Raw genomic sequence first — 24,077 nt, forward strand, 5'->3', positions numbered from 1 at the left:
CAATGGCCTTAGCTCAGCGCCTGACACACAGGGCTTTCGATAAACGCTACTTAGTGTTTTTGTTTTTACAGCAGAGGATCAATACATGGGAGCCCAATCCTAGAGTTTCTGCAGTTATCACTGAGACAAAGTCCACGGAGAGGCTGAGCACACAGACTCTGGAGTCAGACTTCCAGCACCTAGATACGTTTTTGCCATTTACTTATGGTGCATTTTTAACCTTAACCTCTCCACGTCTCAGTTTCTTCATCTACAAAATAGAGAAATAATGAGCCAGCTGCAAAGTGTATGGACATTCATACATGCAAAGGGTTTAGAGCAGTTTGAGGCACATAGTAAACACTGTATAAGGGTTATCCATTCTTGATTTTTTTTAACATGGCAAAATGTAGAACAGCGATTATGTAGAATACTTGGCACTCCTGTTTCTGAAGAAATATATTTGTGGTTTCCTCTGGTTGGGCCATTTCACATGTTTTAATGAATCACACACAGAAAATGTTGGGTACTCCTAGGTATAATGTGCAAATTCTATGAGGGCATGGCTCCCAAATGCATTTCTTCCCATCTGTGTACACAAGCCAACACGTAATCCCAAAGCACTCTCCCTTTTTGTCACAGGAAAGACAAAATGGTAACATTGCTTCACACTTACCCCATACACACAAGCCTGCCAAATATTTAAGCTACCCCCTCCATTCACAAGCACCCATGCCTCTTGACAATTCTCTGCCTGCTGATGATCTTCACCTGCACCCACTGGCCAATACATCCTGGTTGAACTCCCCAAAACCCCACCTCCCCAGCCCCTCTTTTCTTCCCTTTCACTATTTCCAAATTCTCTGTCAGTCTCTGTTAGATTTTCATTGAAGAAAAAAAAGTTACTTCCTAAAATGTTCAAAAGTCTTTCCTCAGTTTGTTATTAAAGCAATTATCTAGCATAACAAACTGGAATCGCAAAAGGTATTCTAATGGGAAACAAATGCTCCTGACAGGCGACCGACGGGACTCAGAATCTTTATTGAAAAATGAGGGGAAGGTGATTAGTGGGGAAAGGCAGGGGAGGAAAGATTTTCCACCTGGCCTTGGACAGTACATCAAAAGGCCGTCAGAAGGATGCTATTTATAATCATTATTGCTATGTCTTAAAGGGCTGTTGGTCTGCCCTCCCTACTGACTCCCCCCACAGTCCCATTTCTGCCTGTAGCCTAGTTCACACAGCAGCCTCCTTGTAGAGCTGGGCTACATGGGGCCATGTCCTGAAGAAAACTTGTGGCCGAGCGTGGTGGCTCACGCCTGTAATCCTAGCACTTTGGGAGGCTGAGGTGGGCAGATCACCTGAGGTCAGGAGTTTGAGATGAGCCTGGCTGACATGGTGAAACCCCATCTCTGCTAAAAATACAAAAATTGGCTGGGTGTGGTTGCACGTGTCTGTAATCCCAGCTACTTAGGAGGCTGAGGCAGGAGAATCACTTGAACCTGGGAGGTGGAGGTTGCAGTGAGCCAAAATCAAGCCACTGCACTCCAGCCTGGGAGACAAAGTGACACTCCAACTCCAAAAAAAAAGAAAAGAAAAGAAAACTCTCATGGTTTGAGGTCCATGCGCCACAGCCAGATGGGTTCCCAGGTGTCTTCATGCAATCCCTGACATCTTTCCAACCTCACCTCAGCCTTCCAATAGGTCATGGCCAACAGCAAAACCCAACACCCAGAACAGCTGCTGAACTTCGCAGAATGCCTAATGAAATTCTGATTTTCTGTGAGTATGGACTGGAATAGAGTGAATACCACAGGAAACCAGGCTAGGGGAAAACGCATTCATTCCACAAACATTCATCAGGCATATAAGATGTGTAGATGAGTGGAAATAAAGGAGCCACAGAGCTTTCTTCAAGTATTGACACCAGTGTGGAAGAGAGGTTTAGTTTGGAGCCAGTTCCCATTGATCCGTTACTGCTACCCGAAACCATGACTTGAGAGGATTCTGATTTCAGAAGGAAGTGATTCTGTGGTTGATTATGGATGCCTGTCACAGGCACAACATAGAGAAATGACAGCACACTGCATATTTGACAAAGCTCGTCTAGTGCCGCTCTTCTCAAACTTGAACATGCATGCTAATTAACTGGGATCTTGTTACATTACAGATTCTGAAATAGCAGGTCTGGGGTGGGGCCTGAGATTCAGCATTTCTAGCAAGATCCCAGGAAGTGCCGATGCTGCTGGACCAGGGACTGCATTTTGAGTAGCTTGAGTAGCAAGTGTACAGTAGGACCTAGCAATAAAATCATCGCATTCCCAGATCTGTCATTCACATGATCAAATAACTTTATCTAAATCATTGCACTGGAGAACAAGGAATTCTAGAGTACCTTCTGAAAGGACGATTGAAGATCTGCTCTCTGAGTTTTTCAGAATCAAAGGTGGTGGTCCAGGCAGCTCAGACCTTGAACAGGTGTTTCCATGGATTGTGTGGGAGCAAATGAAGGCGCCCAGAGGATTCCAGACTTGGCTCAGAGCCCCATCCAGAAGTTCAGATGTTTCTCCAAATCAACTCCAAGCCATATGTGTGTCTCTCGGGGCCTCCTAGGAAGTCTGTCTAAAGCTTGAGAAGACCGCATTCCTGGTGAGCCTTTGAGCAGCATCACCTCCTCCTTGCCTGAACAGATGATCACTTCAAAGTCCTCCTTTCTTGTGGTATTTTAGTACCTCTGGCCTTGGCCAGGAACCATCAACCCAGAGGCGTATAAAAGTGAAAAAGAAGAAGAAGAGAAAACATCATTTATCAACTCCCCAACTCCCACCTAAGTATTGTCAAAGTGTTTTGTTTGGACCAAGTTTGAGTTTGGGTGAAGATCCAATGAGACCTTACAGAGTTTTTTAACTCTTGTTCTATTTCCCCACTTACATCCTCTTATTCAGGAGGAGCAAAAATCACCCACCAGATAGATGGTATTGTATTTAAAATCTTCCAGCTGCTCCAAGAGCATCTTCTCACCATGCAGTGAGAGAGGTGAGACAGTGCACAGGAGATCTATGCTTGGTGGATAGACGTATTTCTCCTGAGCAAGATTGTATAGAAAAGAGTTAAAGAGTGGATGGCTTGGTAATCCAATTTTGGTTTCGAGATCCCAGCTCCACCACTGATGTGCTACATCTCATACTCTCTCCTGCTCATGGACTGCAGTCAAGCTGAACTGTTCATGTTTCTGTTCCTGTAAGCTTGCTCCCACCTCACTGTCTTTGCACATGCTATTCCTTCCACTTAGAAGAATCTTCCACAAATCTTTAAATGGGTGCCTCCCATTCATTGAGTAGCACCTCATATACCATCTCTACAGAGGCCTTAACTGATCAGACTGGCTAAAAGAGCCCACACCACCTCTGGCCATTTTCAAGCACATTGCCCTAATTAATTGATTACATAGCTGTATTCTCTGTCTGAATTTGAATGACAGTTTTTACATTTTTTTTTATATGTTAATTGTATGCATTTTTCTTTAGAATATAAGCTCTATGAGAGTAGGAATTTGTCTTCTGTTTTCTGGTGTATTTTTATACATCTTAAAGAATTCCTGACACATAGAATGTACTCAATATGTATTTATTATTGCTATTGAATAAATGATCTCCCTGGCCAGAGTGATTGGTTTAGGGCTGATCGTGTGATTTCAGCAAGGTGATATGATCTTGGCAGGGCTAAAACTTTTTGGGCTTTTTCTCTTGAGTTAATGGAAAGAGAAATCACTTTGCCCTGGACACACTAGAGGAATGTGGGTGTTGAGCTATCAGAAGACATTTCATCTATTGGGTGAAGAAAGCCTGCCCAAGTGATGGCTTGATCCCTGACCACAAAATGTGGATGATATCTGTAACTAGGAATACCTACCTTTGGTGTCTTTAACTACAGTGACAATTCCTCCTTCCCCTATCCAACAGCCATTCAGAAAGCTTAAATCGAGCTAGGTGCCTATCATTCACAATGGATGCAGTCTGAGCAATCCATGTGACATTGTTTCTAGGTCTAATTAGGTCCTGTTTCTACCACTTTCTAGCTAGAGGACCCTGTAGCAGGTTGACTGATAGTCCCCCTAAAATATGTTCACCACGCAACATTTGGAAAAAGGCCCTTTGCAGATATAATTACAGATCTCGACGGGAGATCATTCCAAATTATCCAGGTAGGCCCTACATCCAATAATAGTGTCTTTATAGGAGAAATGCAAAGGGAAATTGGAGAGATACAGAAGAGAAGGTTGCATGAAGACAGTGGCAGAGACTGGCGTGATGCAGCCACAAGCCAAAGCATGTCAGAAGCTGGAAGAGGCAAGGAATGGATTCTCTCCTGGAGTTTTTGGGGGACGTGCAGTTTTTCTGGCACCTTGATTTTGCTCCAGTGATATCTATTCCAGACTTCTTGCCTCTAGAACATCAGTTTTGTTGTTCAAAGCCACCAAGTTTGTAATAAATTGGTAGTGCAGTCACAGAAAACTAATACAGATCACCAAACTCTCCCCTATTTCAATTTTCCTTTCAGGAAAATTAAAGCATGAATTTCTGCCCAGTTTTCATTGAAGTGGGTAACAATGGAAATAAAATTAACCTGGGCCCAAATCACAGCTCTGTCACTCACTAGCTGTATGACCTCCAGCAACTCTTGTTTTCTGAGTCATGGTTTTATAATTTGTGAAATGGGTGCATTCATAACCCTCTCCCCATAAAATGTTCAGAGAGGATTAAAGGCAGTAATGCTTGTACAGTGTTCTGTGCAGTGCCTGGCACGTTGTAGATGCTCACTGAATACCAGACTATTCTGGTCATTACGTACTTTCATATACTTGCGTATGCTTCTCCTGTATGGGAGTCACTGTCAGAGGAATCCTTGAACCATTGTATCAGGAAACTTTTTTAAAAGAGTGAACCGGACATCGACATGTTTAGATCGGTGGTTTTCAGATGTCATAGTTAGTTGCTGATTAATTATTCTGAAAGATAGTTAAATGCAGAGATCACTGGATTCCTTCAGACAGTTCTTAATTGGGAATTCAAGAAGTAGGGCTGTGGACCCAGATTTTAAACAAGCAGAGAGACATGTGGGAGCCATTCTTTTTAGATTATAATTCCTATGATTATTCCTTCGAAAACAGTTGCTGAAAATGTGCAGACACGACCTACCCCAGTGGGTGCTCTCTGAGAAGCTGGGCCCTGGTAACCTCGCTCACCCCAAGCCTCTGCAGCCAAGCATACTATACATGGGAGGGTTCAGCTGGAGAGAGCCTCTCCCAAGGTGGATCCCACTGGGACTATATTCAGGGAGTCAGTGAGAGTTTTCTCCGACTCCCACAGACCTTGTGATGTGGTGTTCCTTGTCGGGCGAGGCAGAGGGAGCATATGTGAGGAACGCACATCATAAAGAGTGATGGAACCCATAAATCTTGGGCCTGTCGTCTGGTCCCTTAATTCCAGTTACAGAACAACAGCCAGGACCAGGAATTGCAGGCAGAGCTGCAGGCTGCCCCAATCTGCCTTCTGAAGGCCGGTTGCTGCAGAGAGAAGACTAGGTTTGCAAAAGCTTTTTATCTGTCTGTGATTTATCACCTGAACTTTTTTTTTTTTTAATAAAAGATGCAGAAACTAGAGAACTTAAAAGAGAATCTCCAGCATTCTTGCCTGTGGCCTTAGGAAGCACAGGTTTTGGGAAATGTTCAGTAAGTTTGTAAAAACCTCAAGTGTTTTCCAAGGCAAACTTCTTTTTTTTTTTTGGTGATGAGACATCCGCTTTATGTTTTTTTTTTAATGTCAGTAGTTTCGGGGGTACAGGTGACTTTGGGTTGCATGGAGAAGTTCTTTAGTGGTGATTTCTGAGACTGTGGAGCACCTGTCACTGAAGCATGTACACTGTAACCAGTATGTAGTCTTTTCTCCTTCACCCCCTCCCAAACTTCCCCGAGTCCTCATAGTTTATTATATTACTCTTATGCCTTTGTGTCCCGCTTATAAGAAGGAATATATCGTATTTGCTTTTTCATTTCTGAGTTACTTCACTTAGAATAATGGCCTCCAGCTGCATCCAAGTTGCTATAAAAGACATTATTTCATTCCTTTTTATGGCTGAGTAGTATTCCATGGTGTATATATATCCAACAATAGACAGGATAAAGAAAATATGGTACACATACACCATGGAATACTATGCAGCCATAAAAAGGATGAGCTCATATGTTTTGCAGGGACTTGGATGAAGCTGGAAACCATCATTCTCAGCAAACAAAAACAAAAACAGAAAACCAAACACCACGTGTTCTCAATCATTGGTGGGAGTTGAACAATGAGAACACATGGACACAGGGAGGGGAATATCACACATTGTGTCCTGTCAGATGATGGGGTGCAGGGGCAGGGATAGCGTTAGGAGGAATACCTAACATAGATGGGTACAGCAAACCACCATGGCACATGTATACCCGTGTAACAAACCCACACATTCTGCACATGTACCCCAGAACTTAAAGTATAATAATAATAAAAAAGACTAATGGCCTCCAGCTCCATCCAAGTTACCGTAAAATACATTATTCATTCCTTTTAATGCTGAGTAGCATTCCATGGTGTATATATACCACCTTTTCCTTATCTACTCATTGATTGATGGGCACTTAGCATGGTTCCATATCTGTGCAATTGTGAATGGTGCTGCTATAAACATGTGTGTGCATTTGTCCCCTTTATATAATAACTTCTTTTCCTTTGGATAGATACCCAGTAGTGGGCTTGATGGATCAAATGGTAGTTCTACTTTTATTTCTTTAAGAGTCTCCACACCGTTTTCCACAGTGGTTGTACTAATTTACGTTCCCACCAGCCATGTAAAGTGTTCCGTTTCACCGCATGCATGCAAGGCAAACTGTTTGGAAGGAGAGTCGTTCCCCGAGTTCAGATTCTGCCTCTGTGTTGTCAGCATGTACTCGTTTCCCAGCATACACAGAGCTGAGCAAAGAATACAGTCACAGATTTCCAGTCCCTACATCTCTACCTACTAAACAAAAGCTAAAGAAACACTGAGACAATGCTACATTTCAGGAACAACAGGAAGTTTGCATACTCTTAGCCTGCATCATTCATTTGTAATGTCAGATCTCTGAAAGGAGTTTGTAAACCCTGTTGGAGTTCCTGGTACTGGGGCCTGCATACGGGCAGAAAGGGCTGGATTCCAACCCCAATGTCAGGACTGGATTCAGTGTGTGGGCCCCGGTGCTGACTGGCTGACTTGAATCTGGTTTCCTCACTTCCTGGGTAACTGAGCCTCAGTTACATAATCTGTAAAACGGGCACAGCTACCCTTAATCTCTCACTTCGGATGACTGTGGGAGTTGAAAGGGCTAGCTGAGCATGCAGTAAGTTCTACAGATATCAGCTAGTAGCACTATCCTGGGAAGTTTCCCTAATTTCTCCAGGAAGGCTAGACTTGGGGCTAATTCTTCCTGACTCACAGGAGTGCGGCATGGTGCTGATGAGACGGCACCTGTTCCATGCGTAGCATAGATCCCAGAACACTTAGCAGATACTGAACCGAAGTCGGATGTGTGTTTTCCCACGAATGGGCAGAAGTAGAGCTTGGAAGTGTTTTTTTCAAAAAGTAGCAGTTATCGCTGAGTTGCTAACAAGTTGAAGAGAAAAGAATCCCCATTGCTGAATAGAGAGACATTACACCCAATAACCAATGAGTCATGGTACTGCATGGGTGTGATGATTGCGGGACTACATGAGAGAATAAATTCTACAGCAACCCAGAGCCTCGGGCCACGCTTTTCCATGCCAGTTGCTGTCCTCTCAGGCTGCAGGGACACAATAAGATGCTGTTCTCACAGTGCCAGATCGCAATCCATGCTGGGAGGATCCATTAGCACCATAAACTTGTTCTGTTCTAACAGCCCGTGCTTATCCTTCTTTAGTGATGATTTAATGCTTCAGGCCTCTGAGAGCAGGGCCAAAAATAAAATGGTGGGGAAATCAGACACAGCGTTAGACACCAGCAATATATTTAGAAAACAGGAGCATTTGTTCCCCCCATTTTCAAGAGTTTCCTTGTTTATTTTTTCTTTATGACCTCATGGCAAGTGGTCGAGAAATGGAAGCTTCCAGGGTGGAATAAAGGTGTTTCTATAAGTAGCACTGCAAGTGTAACTCATTGTACCATTGATCCCTGGGAATATGGCAGGGAACAGAAAAGGCAAAACAGCCCTGCCCTCTTGGAGCTGTCATTCCGGGGGGGTGGAGGGTTTGGGCCAAAGAATGACGAAAGATAAAATGGCATTTGTCCCCTCCAAGAGAGGCACCAGGCGAAGTTCTGCTGATGATTGTGTAAACCGAGCATTGCACAATCCCAGTGCAAATCACACTGTGGACAGTATCAGTGGCCCTCCCTAGAGTCATCCATCACCTAACCTGTTTGACTGTAAGCTGCAGCCCTGAAGATACAGGGCAGGAGCTAGTGTTGGGTTTTACTTAGATGAATAGCCAATGCCTCAAATGAGAAACGAAAACATACATAGAACAAAAGATGCTACCTGTGGGCCCTGCTCTTCTACTTGGATTGGTCAGAATATCCAACAGCAACTGCAGCATTCCTCATCTGCCAGGAAGTGACAGTGTGCTGGAGCCTGAGTTAGGGCACACAGAGAACAGGAACTGGGAATCACATCATCATGATTAAACAATTAAAGAGACTCTTATTAAACAAAGATCATGGCTGAAATATTGAAATCAGGAAAAGGACTTTTGCTTTCATATCCTTTGGTTCTTCTATATATATAGTTTAAGAGATGTGGTCTCATTATATTGCCCAGGCTGGACTGGTCTCAAGCCCTCCTCCTGGCTGAGCCTCCGGAGTAGCTGGGACCAGAAGTGTGTGCCATCACTCCTGTCTTAGTCCTACTATTTATCCTACCTCCTCTCCGTCTCTCCTTCCCTCCTCTCTCTCTCTCTCCTCTCAAATTCTCCCCATACTCAGATCTACCTCATATGCTGTTTCCAGCATGAAGCAAAAGCCCTAATATGCATAAAACAATCCCTTGTGCATGTCGCCCATCCTTGGATTTTTGTAACATTCTCCACTGGTACCTGACACCCAGTGGAGGCTCAAACACCCTTTTGAGTTTGAGTTAATAACAAGCAGAGAACTTTTTTTGGAACATATCTCAATGATATTTATTTCTTTTAAGCCCCAAGTTTTTCTATCATTTAGAATTAAGTTTAGTTGTGAGAACAGAGTCTCAAACTAGCAGCAGCTTACATACAGTAGCAGTGTCCTGCTCTCTCATATATAGATCTGAAGGGAAGAAGTCCGAAGCTAATGGGAGGCTTCTGCAGGCCAAGTCCCCAGGGGCCAAGGCTCCTTCCAGATTTTGGCTCTGCCTTCCTTAGGATGTGGCCCAAGTTCATGTAATCCAAGGTGACTGCCAGGACTGTCACCATGCTATTCACCTTACAACCAGAAGGAACGAGAAAGGAACAAGAAATGAAAATACACACAAAGAAATAAACAAGGGTGTGAGCTAGCTGTCTCTTTAGGAAAGATCTTACAACGTGCTGGCCAAAGCTTAGACATAGGGCCAAATCTAGTAAGAAGGGAAGCTGTAGTCTTTATTCTAAGGGATTGTATGTCCAATTCAAATGGTGTGTATGTGCTTTTTTTGTTTTCTGTTCTGATTCATCCTTCTCCGAAATGAGGAAGTTAGTCTGGCTAGGAACTTGCCATGATGGTATAGCAGCAGAAAGCCTCATTTATTTCCCAAACCTAGCACTGCTAAAAAGCTCAGTCGGAGCTGGGTACCATTGAATGATGGCTAGGTTATTCATTTGTATCAGTTACTGATGAAGCATTGTCCTGCTTCCTGCTTGGCTGGTATTCCTTATGTGACGAGCTCCCTCTGTTAGGACCCTTTTAGGGAGAAGAGCTGAGGACATTGTGATCTCATTCTTTGTACCATTAGCCCATCATTGAAACCTTGTCCCCACCTCTAATAGTCCCTACAATGGGTAAGGTGCTATGTAGAGCTGCTGTCATTAATTCCTCACAAAATCCACACACGATTTTTGCCATCCCCATGTTACAGAAGAGGAAGCAGAGATGCTGAAAGTAGACTATCTTTCTCAAGCTCCCAGTGCTCTCTCAGAAGAGGCAGACCTCAGGCTCCAAAGCCAGGCTCTTGACTTCAGCCACTTATTCAACTCGGGCTACATCTTATCCCCTCTTCTCTCGTTTCCCCCTTGTTTTAACTTCTGCATGAATTTACAAAGTTTATGTTTGAATTTCATTTAATCTCACTTTATTGTTTTTATTGTTTTTTTTTAATAATCTCACTACATTCTTACCAGAAAAATGAAAATCATTAATTGTCCCATGTAATTGTGGACGCCTATGTCTTCCCCCACTGAACACCAAGTTCTCTGAATTCCGTGACTGGGTCTTTCTTCCTGCAACCTCAGTACCTCCTCCCAACCTTGGCACATGGTTGGCCCTCAGTCCATACTGGAAAAAAGGACACACAGTTCCACACCCTCCTCTTTCTCCAGACCTAGCCAGAAAGTTGGAATTCCAATCCCTGGTGGGACACTCATTGGCCTGTTGAGTAATCTCTGGATGGGTTTTCTTTGATCTGTCTGGGTGATCTTTGTGGACTAATGAAGCCAAGCTGGGCCAGCATATTTGGTCAGCATCTGGGTCCTTGGTTCCATGTGGTAATTGGGACATGATTCCAAAGGAACTGTGTCCATCATGCCTGGGCCTATCATGTCATTATGGCAACTGAACTTCCAGAATATCGCAACCCCTCACTTGTCACACCATCTCTCTGTGTGAGAGAGTCTTACATCACTGTTTCCCATGGTGTCCAGTCTGGGTATCTCAAAATAACTTGCCTTTACTGGCTGTTGTTCAATAAGTCCTTAAACTGTACTCATTCATATGATCTTGGCAATAACCCCTTGAGCTAGAAACTATTATTATCTGCCTGTTATGGAGGAGAAGACCTATACATGTAATGAGAGCAGTTAGCTTTCTCAAGGGCACAACGTGGCAGAGCTGGGGCTCAAATTTGGGTGTTCCGGTCCCAGAACCCAGACTCTTAACCACTCCACTATAGGGAGGCAACCAAAATATTGTAGCCACATGGTGTAGAGCATGCCCCTCATGCTCAGCATGCTTCCTCGCAATATAGAGTCGACCATATGGCAGGCACAGATGACCAACACGTGGGGCTTTCTTGACCAGTGTTGTGCTACTCTGAAATGATAGAAGATATGGAGTTGGTTATCAACTGTAGTGTTTTGAGTTAGACACACTTAGGTCTGGTTTTTAGCTCTGTAACTGGGTGAAGCAGCATCTTTCAAGCTACCTGTCTACCTTCTGATGCCACCTTAACTGAGTCCTTTACCCACAATGATCAATCCCCCAAGGCCATATTATATCATATGACCCCATCCCCCTGCAGCCTCTGTTATGACTGTGGTTAAACACCTGACATAAGCTAAGCCAATAGGAATTTTGTGCCTAGGATTCCTAGAGGGGGATTTGCTCTGTTTAGATGTCTTTTTTTTTTTTTTTTTTTTTGAGACAGGGTCTTGCTCTGTCACACAAGCTAGAGTACAGCTACATAATCATAGCTCACGGCAGCCTCAAACTTTGGGGCTCAATGGATTTTCCTGCCTCAGCCCCCAAATAGCTGGGACCATGGGTACGAACCATAAAGTCCGGCTAATCTTTTTATTATTTATAGTGACAGGATCTTGCTATGTTGTCCAGGCTGGTCCTAAACTCCTGGGCTCAAGCGATCCTCCTGCTTCACCCTCCTGAGGTGCTGGGATTACAGGCATGAGCCACCGTGTCTGGCCTGTTTTTGTGCTTTAATCTTTAATATGAGAATTTGGTGGTGGTCATCTTGGATCACTATACACATACGAAAAGGAAAGCCGTGAAGCTAAGGGGCAGACAGGAGAGGAAACATAAGCCACATTTTTCTGGCTGTTCATTCCGACCCCTTCCCAAACCCCACCTGCATCTCCACCTTTGGTAGACCATCTAGTGCTTTATTTTTCCCTTGAGGTAACCTCTGGATTTTATCACTTGTAAGCCAAAAGACACAACCTCTGTCCACTCCACCTGGAACATAAGTTTCTCAGCTTTTTGCAATGTTAGCTCCTTATTTAATTCAGCTTTTAAAGTTTTGCCTCGAATCCACCATTTACATGGAGTTCTTGAAATACGATAATAATTTAATAATATTTAATAGTGAATGGATAAATAAAAGCTTACTAATACCTAATGTTACTTCAAGAAAACTCATTCACATCTCTGAACCTCAGTTTCCCCAACTGTGAAAGGGAAGAATAGAGAGCCAACCTCACAAGGCAGTTATGGAGACTGAAAGTAAGGTGTACAAGGTGCCTGGCACAGAGGAAGCACTCAGGGAACAGCAGCCTGTCTGGACAATGGTACCGCAGGCATTCCCAGTGATAGGCATTTGTGTCCTGCCCCAGGTGATGTCCCCTTTCTATGACTTGGCTCAAACCTCCAGCAGGGTGAGACTGTGGAAAAAGGAATAATCTGAAATTAGATTTGCCCCTGTGATTCCCAAATCAGAATCCATTTTCATTTGATGTCTCTATGCCCTGAGCAGAGCAGCTGTGCCGGGGATTAAACGAGGAGGGCAGATCTGTCTTCTAAAGAAAGAAGAATTTTCCATACTGGTCTGTCAAGATATTTGCTTTCCCACTGTTTGTCTGGCTGGATCCCAGCTTCGCTCTCACACTGGTCTCCTCCCTTGCAATAACCAGAGATCATATTAAGCGTCCACTCATGGAATTGAGAAGAGAGATAGAAATGCATTAATGTCAAGATCTCCAGGGTGCATCTAAAATAAATATGATTCCTCTCTTCCCACTCCTCACACCATATGCGGGGGACATCCAGTGTTTGTTTTTCAGCTGCGCCAGCCAGTCTGGAAGAGGATACCATGGAAATGGGAGAAAAAGGATCAGCGTGGTGTAACATATCACTGGGGGGGAGTTTAGGGCCCATCACTCAACAAATAACAAGTCAACAACCCCTGTCGCTTGGATATCCCCTGTGAAAGCTGCATCACCCTATTTCACAATAACTTTAATCTGACTGTGTAAACTCAAGAAGTTCCCATGGCTTGTAAATGACTGGCACAAAGTGGCCTGTTAAAATAATTCAGGCTCTTTGCAAAGAAAAAAAAATGGGGGCAGCTTTAAAATAAACCACCTTGCATAAGTCACCAACATATTAAACGTTGGTAGTAATCAGTGAACTAAACTTAACTTATGTTGTGAGGCCATATACATTTTTTTTCTATAATCAGCCTACTTTCCTCTCATGGATGATTGGAGCCAAATTTTATAATGTAGAAAATACACATTGGAGTTAACTTAATGTTGAGTTAATTTGTAGTACATTATCCAGCTTTGGGCAAGTAACTTATTTGAAACTCAGGTTGCCCATCTAGAAAATGAGAAAATTGGAGAGTAGGTAGGAGAGAATATATTTGGCTCACAGGTCATAACTCTCTATTGTCCCACCCACAAGAGACATCACTTGATGTGGTCTCAGATCTATCTCAGCCGAAAGTTCAGGGAGCCACTAACCACTGATCAAAGACAGACTTTGAGAAAAAACTTCTCTGTCATTCCTACAGCAAAGGATTCTCAAATGTCCTTCACATGCACAAACCCTATGTCATGTGGGCAATTGGATATACCACCTCCATCCTACATAACTTTGTAGAGGTATATCTTACCTTTATATCTTCAACCAAACTCAGTAAGCTGCCCTTGAAATAAAGCCATTAAGGGGTAAGATTTCCAAATAATAATTTGCACTCAAGTCCCATTTTTTTTAATTCGTCAAATTGCGCATCCCATGAAAGCTTCAGGAGATGTAACTAATTGCATGGGAGAACTACATGAAGATGGCCTCAGAGCGATTCAAAGGACACTTCTGAGTTGTCAAGGTCTGCCTTGGATCCAGAAGACCAGGAAGCTTTACCAAACTTAAACATGAAATTTCTCCACAGACCCGCAGCTCGGCCTCACCAACTTGGTAGTGACTCATTTTTTTTTTCCAGATGACAAATAAAAGCATTGGTCTGCCTCTCCAAAGTCTTCAGAAAGAATATGAAAAATTGTGGCTAGGTCTGAGAAAGTTTTTGTACAATGTCATGGGATTGGTAAATCCATCGTAGTCCTGGCTCATCCATCAAGGCTGACATATGGCAGGGTAATGCTTCCCTAAGCATTTCACTTTGGTGAAAAGGAAACTCTAGTCCCTATTAGAAAACAACACGAGACTGACCTGGAGTTTCATTCAAGTTTGATGCTACCGGGCACAGCTGTTTCTGGCCTCAGGGCATCTATCACATCTATGACTTTTTCCTCCAGCAACCCAGTGATAAAGGTGATGAAACTAGAATCTCCATAGAAGAATGGTGGCTGGCACTATCCTTTGGGTACACAAGCTCTGAAACTCTCAGTGGCCTAGCATCTCTTTTTTTTTTTTGAGATGGATTCTTGCTCTGTCACCCAGACTGGAGTGCAGTGGTACGATCTCAGCTCAGTGCAACCTCCGCCTCCTGAGTTCAAGCAATTCTCCTGCCTCAGACTCCCAAGCAGCTGGTACTACAGGTGCATGCCACCATGCCCAGCTAATTTTTTGTATTTTTTTCTTTTTTAGTAGAGACAGGGTTTCACCATATTGACCAGGCTGGTCTTGAACTCCTGACTTTGTGATCCACCTGCCTCGGCCTCCCAAAGTGCTGGGATTACAGACGTGAGCCACAGCACACGGCCCATCTAAATTCCTATTGTGCAGAATTCTCTGATTTTAGAAAATGCCTTACAAAGTTGAAATGTTGGGACAAGGCTCATGGTGATGACACAGGCAGCTTTGTTCTTGGAGCAAGGACAAATATTTTAAAACCTACTTGCTTTTTATTTTGTCTAATGTACACGAAAGTCTCAGGGTGATGTTCCCTGAGATACTGCACGTCAAGCACTCAGTAATGGCGGCTAGTGAGTGGATATTTACGGAAGCATCTTAAGTAGGCTTCCTGCCTCTAACTTTAATCTTCTCTGTTCCTCCCTCTACAAGCAAGAGTGAAGATGAGGAGGAGAATGGTAGTAATGGTTTTCCCATTATCAAGCAGCCACGGCATGCCAGTAAGCGTTTGCCTGCATCACTCATTCAGTCCTTTCAGTGGTTATAAATATTATTATGCTAATGTGAATATTGCAGAAAACAAGGCACAGAGAGATTGTGTTCACTTGCTAAAGTCTCACAGCTTGTAACTGTAGGAGCCAGGATTTGGACCCCACCCTTCCTCTTAAGTGCTTTACTATGCTGTCTTTCATTCACCCATCCAGTTATTGTTTACTGAGGGTCTACTACACTCTTAGTATATGGTCTACCCTGTTCAAGCCTGGTACAGACTCGGTGTTAACTATATGGTAGAAATTATCGTTATTAATTATTATTTTCATTTAGATAATTTTGCCTTATAAGAGAGGCTGAAATAATTCTATTTGTCCTGGAAAGTGTAGTCAGAGAGCATGATATGAAAGAATTAACAACTCATTAGGACCTATGAGTCCTGGTTTCTAGTTCCAGCTCTGATCCCCACTCACTGTGTTATATCAGGCAGGGCCTTTGCTCGAGTTACCTCTCAACTGGTTTACCTCTCAACTCAGCTGTTACAGGTCCCCTTACATCTAGAAGATAGCACCAAAGCCAGGAAAAACCAAGCTTCCCTAAACCTGCAGTACGTTTCCCAGTGTAGCCAAAAATCCAAGTAGCAAACCTAACACCTTGATGCTGTGTAAATTGGCACAGACACACACAGCTTCCACGTGGTGATGACTATGTCAAACAAGGTTTTGTCTTCCCCACAGACAACTTCACTTCTGAAAATTGAGCAGTGGCTGAGTCCAGGTCCCAGTTCCAGTGGGAGTGAGAGCCCAGAGCAAAGCGTGTACTTACATTCCATGACGATGATGCTCAGTGATGAATGAACCAGTTACTTGGCAGGAAAGAAGTTCCTACGGGTTGAGGTGACCCTCTTAGCAATGTGTTTATTTGACAGCCTAAGGCAGCAAAAAATTCACAGGGAAGAAAAAAGAGAGCAGAAAAGGGCATAAAAGAAAGGTTATTTAAGAACAACAGCATCCTCTCTGGCCAAACACTCATGAAATTATAGCAGAAGATAATATAAACGGATTGTGAAAAAATAAGTTAATCAGAGATTAAAAATGTCCTGGAGAGGTATTAAGGCCAGGAAACGTGTACTTTTTCTATCTTAATACTTAGACTCACTAATTTTTATTGAATTTACTTGGTACCTGTAAAGACTCAATGAATATTGTATTTCACAAATATTTCAATATTTATTGAGTATTGTTGACTATGGCTGCCAGTGAAGGTGTCACAGGTTAAATGGGTTATGGGAGACGGGTACAATTTGGATTGCTAGAGAAAGAAAATAGTTCAAGAAGACCATCCATTTCAACAAAGGTCTTCATGAGAGAACAAACTTGGCTTGTTCTGCTGGGAGCTGGATCATTCAAATACGGCTAGACTATTTTGCGGACAATTTCCCTGGAATTTTAGTGATTCAGTATCACAAAGGTTGATTACTTACTCATGTGGTATGCCTAGCAGGTAATGTCAGGGGGCTCTGCTCCACACAGCCACTCAAGGATCCAGGCTGCTGGCAGGATCCATTGACTGTCTAGTCTTAGCTGCATCATCTGCAATATTACTCCCGCATGGTCACCACAGAAGGGGAAGAGCGCTCATGGAGGACCCACATCTGCTTTTGTGTGCTTTGGCATGGGAGTGACATGTACTCCCTCTTCTCACAGACCATTGGATGGAATTGGAGATACAGCTTCATCTGACTGTAGGAGGCAGGGATGTACAAAGAACCCATGGCTGTGGGTCAGGAGGAGACAAACCTACTGGAATGGTAAACACATTTTAGGTAAAGTAGACACATAATTAAGTATTTGTAGTTTTGCTATGAAAATGCATGACCCAGAAGCATTTTCAACAAAATAGAAAAACCCCTTCTATGGTGTGCTAATGTATCAATATATTAAGAAAAGAAATCTCCATTCTTTTCATCTTTATGATTTCAAAGTTGTTAGAAAAGGACTCCAGTATTTTGCATCCCTGGGCTCTTATGAATGAGATAGGAGTGAATTCAGGTACCTGCAAAAATTAATTCTTAGGAAGGGCAGAGATTCTAAACAATAGGCCTGGGTCCAAATTCCAGCTCCATCACCTTCCTCAGGGCCCTTAATCCTCATCTCTACATTCATTCATTCAGCTAATATTTACTATGCATGAGCCTATTAATCAAGAAAGACAAAAGGGGACTATCTTGATATAATTCTTATATCGGTAAGCTTTTGGACTATTGGATGACACCTGATACAAATGGACTGATACAAAATAATATTGATATTGTTAAAATGCCTATGCTACTCAAAGCCACCTATAATTCCAATACCATCCCATCAAAATCACAGTGGCATTTATACAGAAATAGAAAAAAAAATTCTAAAATTCTTGTGGAACCACAAGTTACCCAGAAACCAAAGCACTCTTTAAGAAGAAGAACAAAGCTGGAAGCTTCATGCTTTCCAGATTTGAAAATCTGTTTCAAAGATACGAGCATTAAAACAATATAGTTCTGGCCAAAGACAGACATGTAGACCAATGGAACAAATGGAGAGCCCAGAAATAAACTTATGAATATATAGTCAATTGATATTTGAGAAGGGTGCCAAGAACACATGTAGAGAAAAGATGCTCTGTCCAATAAATGATGTTGGTAAAACTGGATGTCCACGTGCAAAAGAACGACAGTGGCCCCTTATCTTACACCATACACAAAAACAAACTTGAAATTAATTAAATATTTAAATTAAGATCTGAGGCTATAAAGCTCCTAGAAAAAAATGAGAAAAAATATTCTTGTTACTGACATTGGCAATGATTCTTTGGATATGGCACCAAGAGCACAAGTAACAAAAGCAAAAATAGACAAATTGGATTGTAGCTAACTAAAAAGTGTCTTCACAGAAGAGAACACCATCAAAATGGAAACACAACCAAGAAATGCGAGAAAATGTTTGTAAACCATAACCATATATCAATTAAGGGTGGATATCCAAAATATATAAGACACTCCTACAATTTAACACGAGAGAGAGAGAAGGAAGGAAGGAAGAAGGAAGGGAGAGAGGGAGGAAAGAAAGGAAGAAACAGAGAGAGAAAGAAAAAAAGAAAAAGAGAAAGAAAGAAAAGAAAGAAAAAAGAGAGGCAGCAAAGAAAGAAAAAGGAAAGGATGAAAGGAGAAAGAAAAGAAAAAAGGAAAGGAGGAAGTACAAAAGAACCTGATTTTTAAAGGGGCAAAAGACTTGAATAGACATTTTCCCAAAGAAAACATACCAATGACCAACAGATGTGAAAGGTGCTCACCATCATCAGAGAAATGCACATCAAAACCATAATGAGATCTCCCCTCACACCTGCTAGGATGGCTATTATCTTAAAAATATAACAAGTTTTGGTGGGGCTTTGGAAGAAAGAGAACTCTTGCATAATTTTGGTCAGAAGGTAAACTGGTACAGCCACTATGTATAACACTATGGAGGCTCCTCAAAAAGTCAAAAATAGGTCATCACAACCGGGCATAGTGGCTCACACCTGTAATTCCAGCAGTGTGGGAGGCCAAGGCAGGTGGATCGCTTGAGGCCAGGAGTTTGTGTCCAGCCGCAGCAACACAGCAAGACTCCATCTCTACTAAAAATACAAAAATTAGCTGGGCATGGTGGCACAGACCTGTAATCCCAGCTATTTGGGAGGCTGATGCAGGAGAATCACTTGAATCCAGGAAGTGGAGGTTACAGTGAGCTGAGATCATGCCACTGCACTCCAGCCTGGGTGACAGAGCAAGACTCTGTCTCTAAATAAATAAATAAATAAAATAGGTCATTATATAATCCCACTTTTGGGTGTATATCCGAAGAATTGAAGTCAGAATTGCATTATTCACAATAGCCAAGACATGAGCGCACCCTAAATGTTCATTGACAGATAAATGGATAAAGAAAATGTGGTAAATACATAAAATGAAATGTTATTCAATATTATTCAGCCTTTTTTTTTTTTTGAGACAGTTTTGCTCTTGTTGCCCAGGCTGGAGTGCAATGGTGCGATCTCAGCTCACTGCAACCTCCACCTCCCAAGTTCAAGCGATTCTCCTTCCTCAGCCTCCCAAGTAGCCGGGCCTACAGCTGCCACCACACCTAGCTAATTTTTGTATTTCTAGTAGAGACAGGTTTTTGCTATGTTGGCCAGGCTGGTCTCGAACTTCTGACCTGATGATCTGCCCACCTCGGACTCCCAAAGTGCTGGGATTACAGGCGTGAGTCACTGTGCCAGGCCTTATTCAGCCTTAAAAAGCGAGAAAATTCTGCCATTTGAAACAATGTGGATGAACCTGGAGGATATTATGGTAAGCGAAATGAGCGAGGCACAGAAGGACAAGTACTACATGAACCCACTTCTATGAGGAATCTAAAATAGTCTAAATCTAAAAACTAAATCTAAATCTAAAATCTAAAATCTAAAAACTTCCAGGAGTTTTCCTGGAAGCAGAGAGCAGAGTGGTGGTTGCCAACCCTACAGAAAGGTTAAAATGGAGACAATCTAGTCAAGTGATACAAAGTTTTGGTTAAGCAAGATGAGGAAGTCCTAGATATCCAGTGTACAACGTAGTGGCTATGGTTAATATTCTATTGCATACTAAAAATTTGCTAGGAGGATAGATCTTACATTGTGTTCTTATCACAATAATAATAACCATATTATATAAAGAGGACAGAAACTTTTGTAGGTGATGCTGTTGATTGCGGTGAGAGCTTCACAGGTGTACACTTATCTACGGACTCATCAAGTTGTATGCATTAAACATGTGCTGCTTTTTAAATGTGAATCATATCTCAGTAATTTGGCTTAAAAAAATGGGTTGACAATAAAGTAAGAAAGACATACGTTAGATTTAAAGGGAAAATTCTGGTTCTTTGGAATTGCCAAGGTTCTTCAAACGGGAAAAGGCAATGAGTCTCCTCACTCCAAACAACATTAGAGATATTTCTAATGACAATATCTTTAATCTCAAAGGACATTAGAGACATTTCTGTGTCCCCAAATTTTGTCCAAAATATGTGGTGGAGGGGAGCGGTTGAGAATAGCTACCAGGAAACAGGATCCTACTCCCACCATTGGTCCACAGATCCCTGCTTCTAGAAAGAAGGCTATTAATTTGTGTGTGTGTGAAACGGAGTCTTGCTTTGTCACCCAGACTGGAGTGCAGTGGTGCTATTCTGGCTCACTGCAACCTCTGCCTCCTGGTTCAAGCGATTCTCCTAGCTCAGCCCCTGAGTAGCTGGGACTACAGGCACACCACCACACCCAGGTAACTTTGTATTTTCTGTAGAGACAAGTTTTACCATATTGGCCAGGCTGGTCTTGAACTCCTGACTTCAAATGATCCACCTACCTCAGCCTCCCGAAGTGCTGAAATTACAGGCATGAGACACCACGCCTGGCTGAAGGCTGTTAATGTTCCTTTTTTTTTTTTTTACTTGTTTTATTTTGATTCAAGATCAACGTTTAAGCAAATAGAATAATGATAGCTTTTCTAGAAGAACATAAACATCATTCTTTGATAATGATAATCTCTTTACTGTTAAAGAAACACAGAACGGTTTTACACTGTTGGTAGGAGCGTAAAGTAGTTCAACCATTGTGGAAGACATTGTGGTGATTCCTCAAGGATCTAGAACTAGAAAACCATTTGACCTAATAATCTCATTACTGGGTATATACCCAAAGGATTATAAATTATTCTACTATAAAGACACATGCACACATATGTTTACTGCAGCACTACTACAATAGAAAAGACTTGGAACCAACCCAAATGCCCATCAACGACAGACTGGATAAAGAAAATGTGGCATATATACACCACGGAATACTATGCAGCCATAAAAAAGGATGAGTTCATGTTCTTTGCAGGGACATGGATAAAGCTGGAAACCATAATTCTCAGCAAACTAACACAGGAACAGAAAACGAAACATCGCATATCCTTACTCATAAGTAGCAGTTGAACAATGAGAACATATGGACACAGGAAGGAGAATATCATACACTAGGGCCAGTTGCGGGGTGGAGGACTAGGGGAGGGATAGCAATAAGAGAAATACCTAATGTAGATGATGAGTTGGTGGGTGCAGCAAACCACCATGGCGTGTGTATACCTATGCAACAAATCTGCATGTTCTGCACATGTATCCCAGAGCTTGAAGGCTGTTAATTCTTAATGCGCCTATCATCCAGTCCAAAGATCTCTGACAAAACCCAAGTTTCACACCATTAATCTCACGAATAAAATGGCTCTAAAATTGTTAGAAAGGCACTGGGCATGATAATCCTATTTAGGAACTAGGAATAAATAAATATAACTTACAAAGTAGGGCTGAATGTTAAAGATAATTATAGATCTTCCAGAGTTTCCAACATATAATAGCTTCTATGACAGATTGTATAGACAGAATGAGCTCTCCTAGTTAGGAAGCTGGAAAGCCTAGGCTGGAATTTACAACGCATCTTCCATATTTAAAGTTCTTGCTGACAACGGCTACAAGGCACTGCCTCCTATGCGCCTGGTACAACCCCTAGAGCATGGGAATTGTAAATACCGGCTGATTGAAATAATGACTGCTGCAATGAAGCCAGCCTAGGCACTCTGGAAGACCTGGAAGGCGCATGATCAAAGCGGTCCAGGCCAGTGGGTCTCAAACTGTGGTTCCTGGACCAGTCACCCCAGGGAAATTTTTAGAAATGCAAATTCTCAGGCCTTCCACTCAGATCTACTGAAGCAGAATCTCCAAGGATGGGGCCAGGAGTGTGTGTTTCAGCAAGGCTTTTGGGTGATTCTGATGCACAATAAGAATTGAGAACCATTGCTATAGAACCTTGCTTCTCCAAGTGTGGTCTGTGGTCCAGTGGTATCATTGTCACAAGAAATGCAGAAACTCAGATCCCACCTTGGTCACACTGAATCCGAATCTTTGTTTTAACAACGTCTTCACCCAGAGGGTTTATTTGCGGCTTAAAAGCTTAAGAATCACTGATCTTGGCCGTTGGTTTTCAAACTTAGCAGCTTGTTAGAATCCCATGGACAGAAACTAGTGTGGTTGGTCTGGGATGTGACCTGAACATCAGGATTTTTTTTTTTTGAAAGTTCCCCCAGGTGATTCTAACATGCAGCGAAGTTTGAGAATCACAAGTGTCCATGACTTTAAAAAGGCTTTCCAGAGAAGGCAGCACCTAAGCTCAGCCCTGACCCCCAAGGCTGGGTGTTCCCGGAGAGAGAGAGAAACAGCCAGATTGTTTTGGGTGCTGCTACTGCCACTGTCTCTACCTGTCTTCAGTCAAAGAGGGAGGCCTCCCAAATCAAGGGCTGTCAATCCACCCCCATCAACAGCCTCAAATTCACTAAAATGCTTGAGGCGTGGGTTCAGAGCGAGGGCAGAGTAAGGGAGAGGTTTTATTAGATAAAGCCTACATTCTCTGAGCTGCGCATTAATTAATTTCAAAGTAGGCTGAATGATGGAGGAGGGCTAGGGCAGCAACGTGGGTAATAAAAGCACTTTCAGAAAGTGCCCCCTTGCTTCTTGGAATGTCTTCCACCCCAACCTGCCCAATCACAGTCAGAGAGGAAGGCCAGCCTGGGAACATCTCACCTTTGCCGAGTCTGGCCAGGGATGCTGCTGAGAATAAAATAAACTCTTCTCTCTTTTGCTTGAAGAAAAGAAATCACTGGTAGCAAAAACTGACAACTCACATGGCGAAGTCGTCAGCAGGGCCAGAGATGAAGGCAGGGGAATTTCGAGGAGGTGGTGGGGAAGGCAAAGGTGGGAGGAAGGAAGAAGGAGTGGCAAAGGCAATGTCAGACAACGAAAGTCCAAATGTTTCAGAGCTGGCTTCCTGTGCTCCAACACTAGAAGTGTTTCTGTTGCACCACTCCCCCCACCTCCTCCTCCTTCTCTTCCTCGTATCATCTCCTATGACTAATTATTTTGACCTTTCCCAACCCGATCTGCAATATCTCAGGCTTCTGTCATAGTCGGCTTCCGGCCATCATCGGTCAGATTGCTCCAAGCACACAAGGCCAGCCTTGCCTTGCCAAATGGCAGCAGCACATGGCCAAAAGCACAGTCTCGAAATACCCCCGGGGCCCAATTTTTGTTCTCATTTCTTCCTTTCCCTTTCCCCTAAAATAATTTTTATCTTCATTGTGGACTATTCTCTCCTTCTTTTGGAGCTCTCTTTTCTAGGCACCAGTCAAGAGAGAAACAGGAGGCAATGATAAAGGGACAATGTAGGCTTTTAGGTTTTCAGTCGCCTTACCTGAGTGAGTTTGTCACTTGATGATTTTTCACGAATATTTCTTCAGAACAAATACAATGCCATTCCCCATCCACCCCCTCCAACCTCCGCTGCCAAATGTTCTTAAAATTCCTTTTCGAACTGGCCTTTGAAAATGTCTAAAGGGGCACTCATTTTGGCTTTTTCCTTTTTTTGTTTTTTTTTGGGGGGGTGGAGACAGAGTCTCGCTCTGTTGCCCAGGCTGGAGTGCAATGGCTTGACATCGGCTCACTGCAGCCTCCACCTCCCGGGTTCAAGCGATTCTCGTGCCTGAGCCACCTGAGTAGCTGGGACTATAGGTGTGTGCCACCACACATGGTTAATTTTCTTGTATTTTTAGTAGAGTTAGGGTTTCCCCATGTTGCCCAGGCTGGTTTTGAACTCCTGAGCTCAGGTGATCCAACGTGCTTGCCTCCCAACGTGCTAGGATTTCAGGCCTGAGCCACCATGCCCAGCCCATCTATCCTATTTTTTTAAAAAAAAAAAAAAAAAAAAA

At 42.8% G+C, this 24,077-nt stretch overlaps 2 long non-coding RNA genes across 2 annotated transcripts; both read right to left on the reverse strand.

The window, feature by feature from the left end:
- Positions 1–1,001: 1,001 nt before the first annotated feature.
- On the reverse strand, positions 1,002–5,038 carry LOC118144469 (uncharacterized). Its single transcript, XR_004729279.3, has 2 exons — positions 4,829–5,038; positions 1,002–2,716 (listed from the first exon to the last, which is right to left on the reverse strand). It is a non-coding gene; the product is annotated as an uncharacterized LOC118144469 (long non-coding RNA).
- Positions 5,039–14,723: 9,685 nt separating this feature from the next.
- LOC128928695 (uncharacterized) lies at positions 14,724–23,128 on the reverse strand. The gene is made up of 3 exons (XR_008474125.2): positions 22,897–23,128; positions 16,710–17,028; positions 14,724–16,155 (listed from the first exon to the last, which is right to left on the reverse strand). It is a non-coding gene; the product is annotated as an uncharacterized LOC128928695 (long non-coding RNA).
- Between the last annotated feature and the right edge of the window lie 949 nt (positions 23,129–24,077).

The sequence above is a fragment of the Callithrix jacchus genome, chromosome 9 (assembly GCF_049354715.1).
Source record: "Callithrix jacchus isolate 240 chromosome 9, calJac240_pri, whole genome shotgun sequence".
In the NCBI taxonomy this organism is placed as follows: Eukaryota; Metazoa; Chordata; class Mammalia; order Primates; family Cebidae; genus Callithrix; species Callithrix jacchus.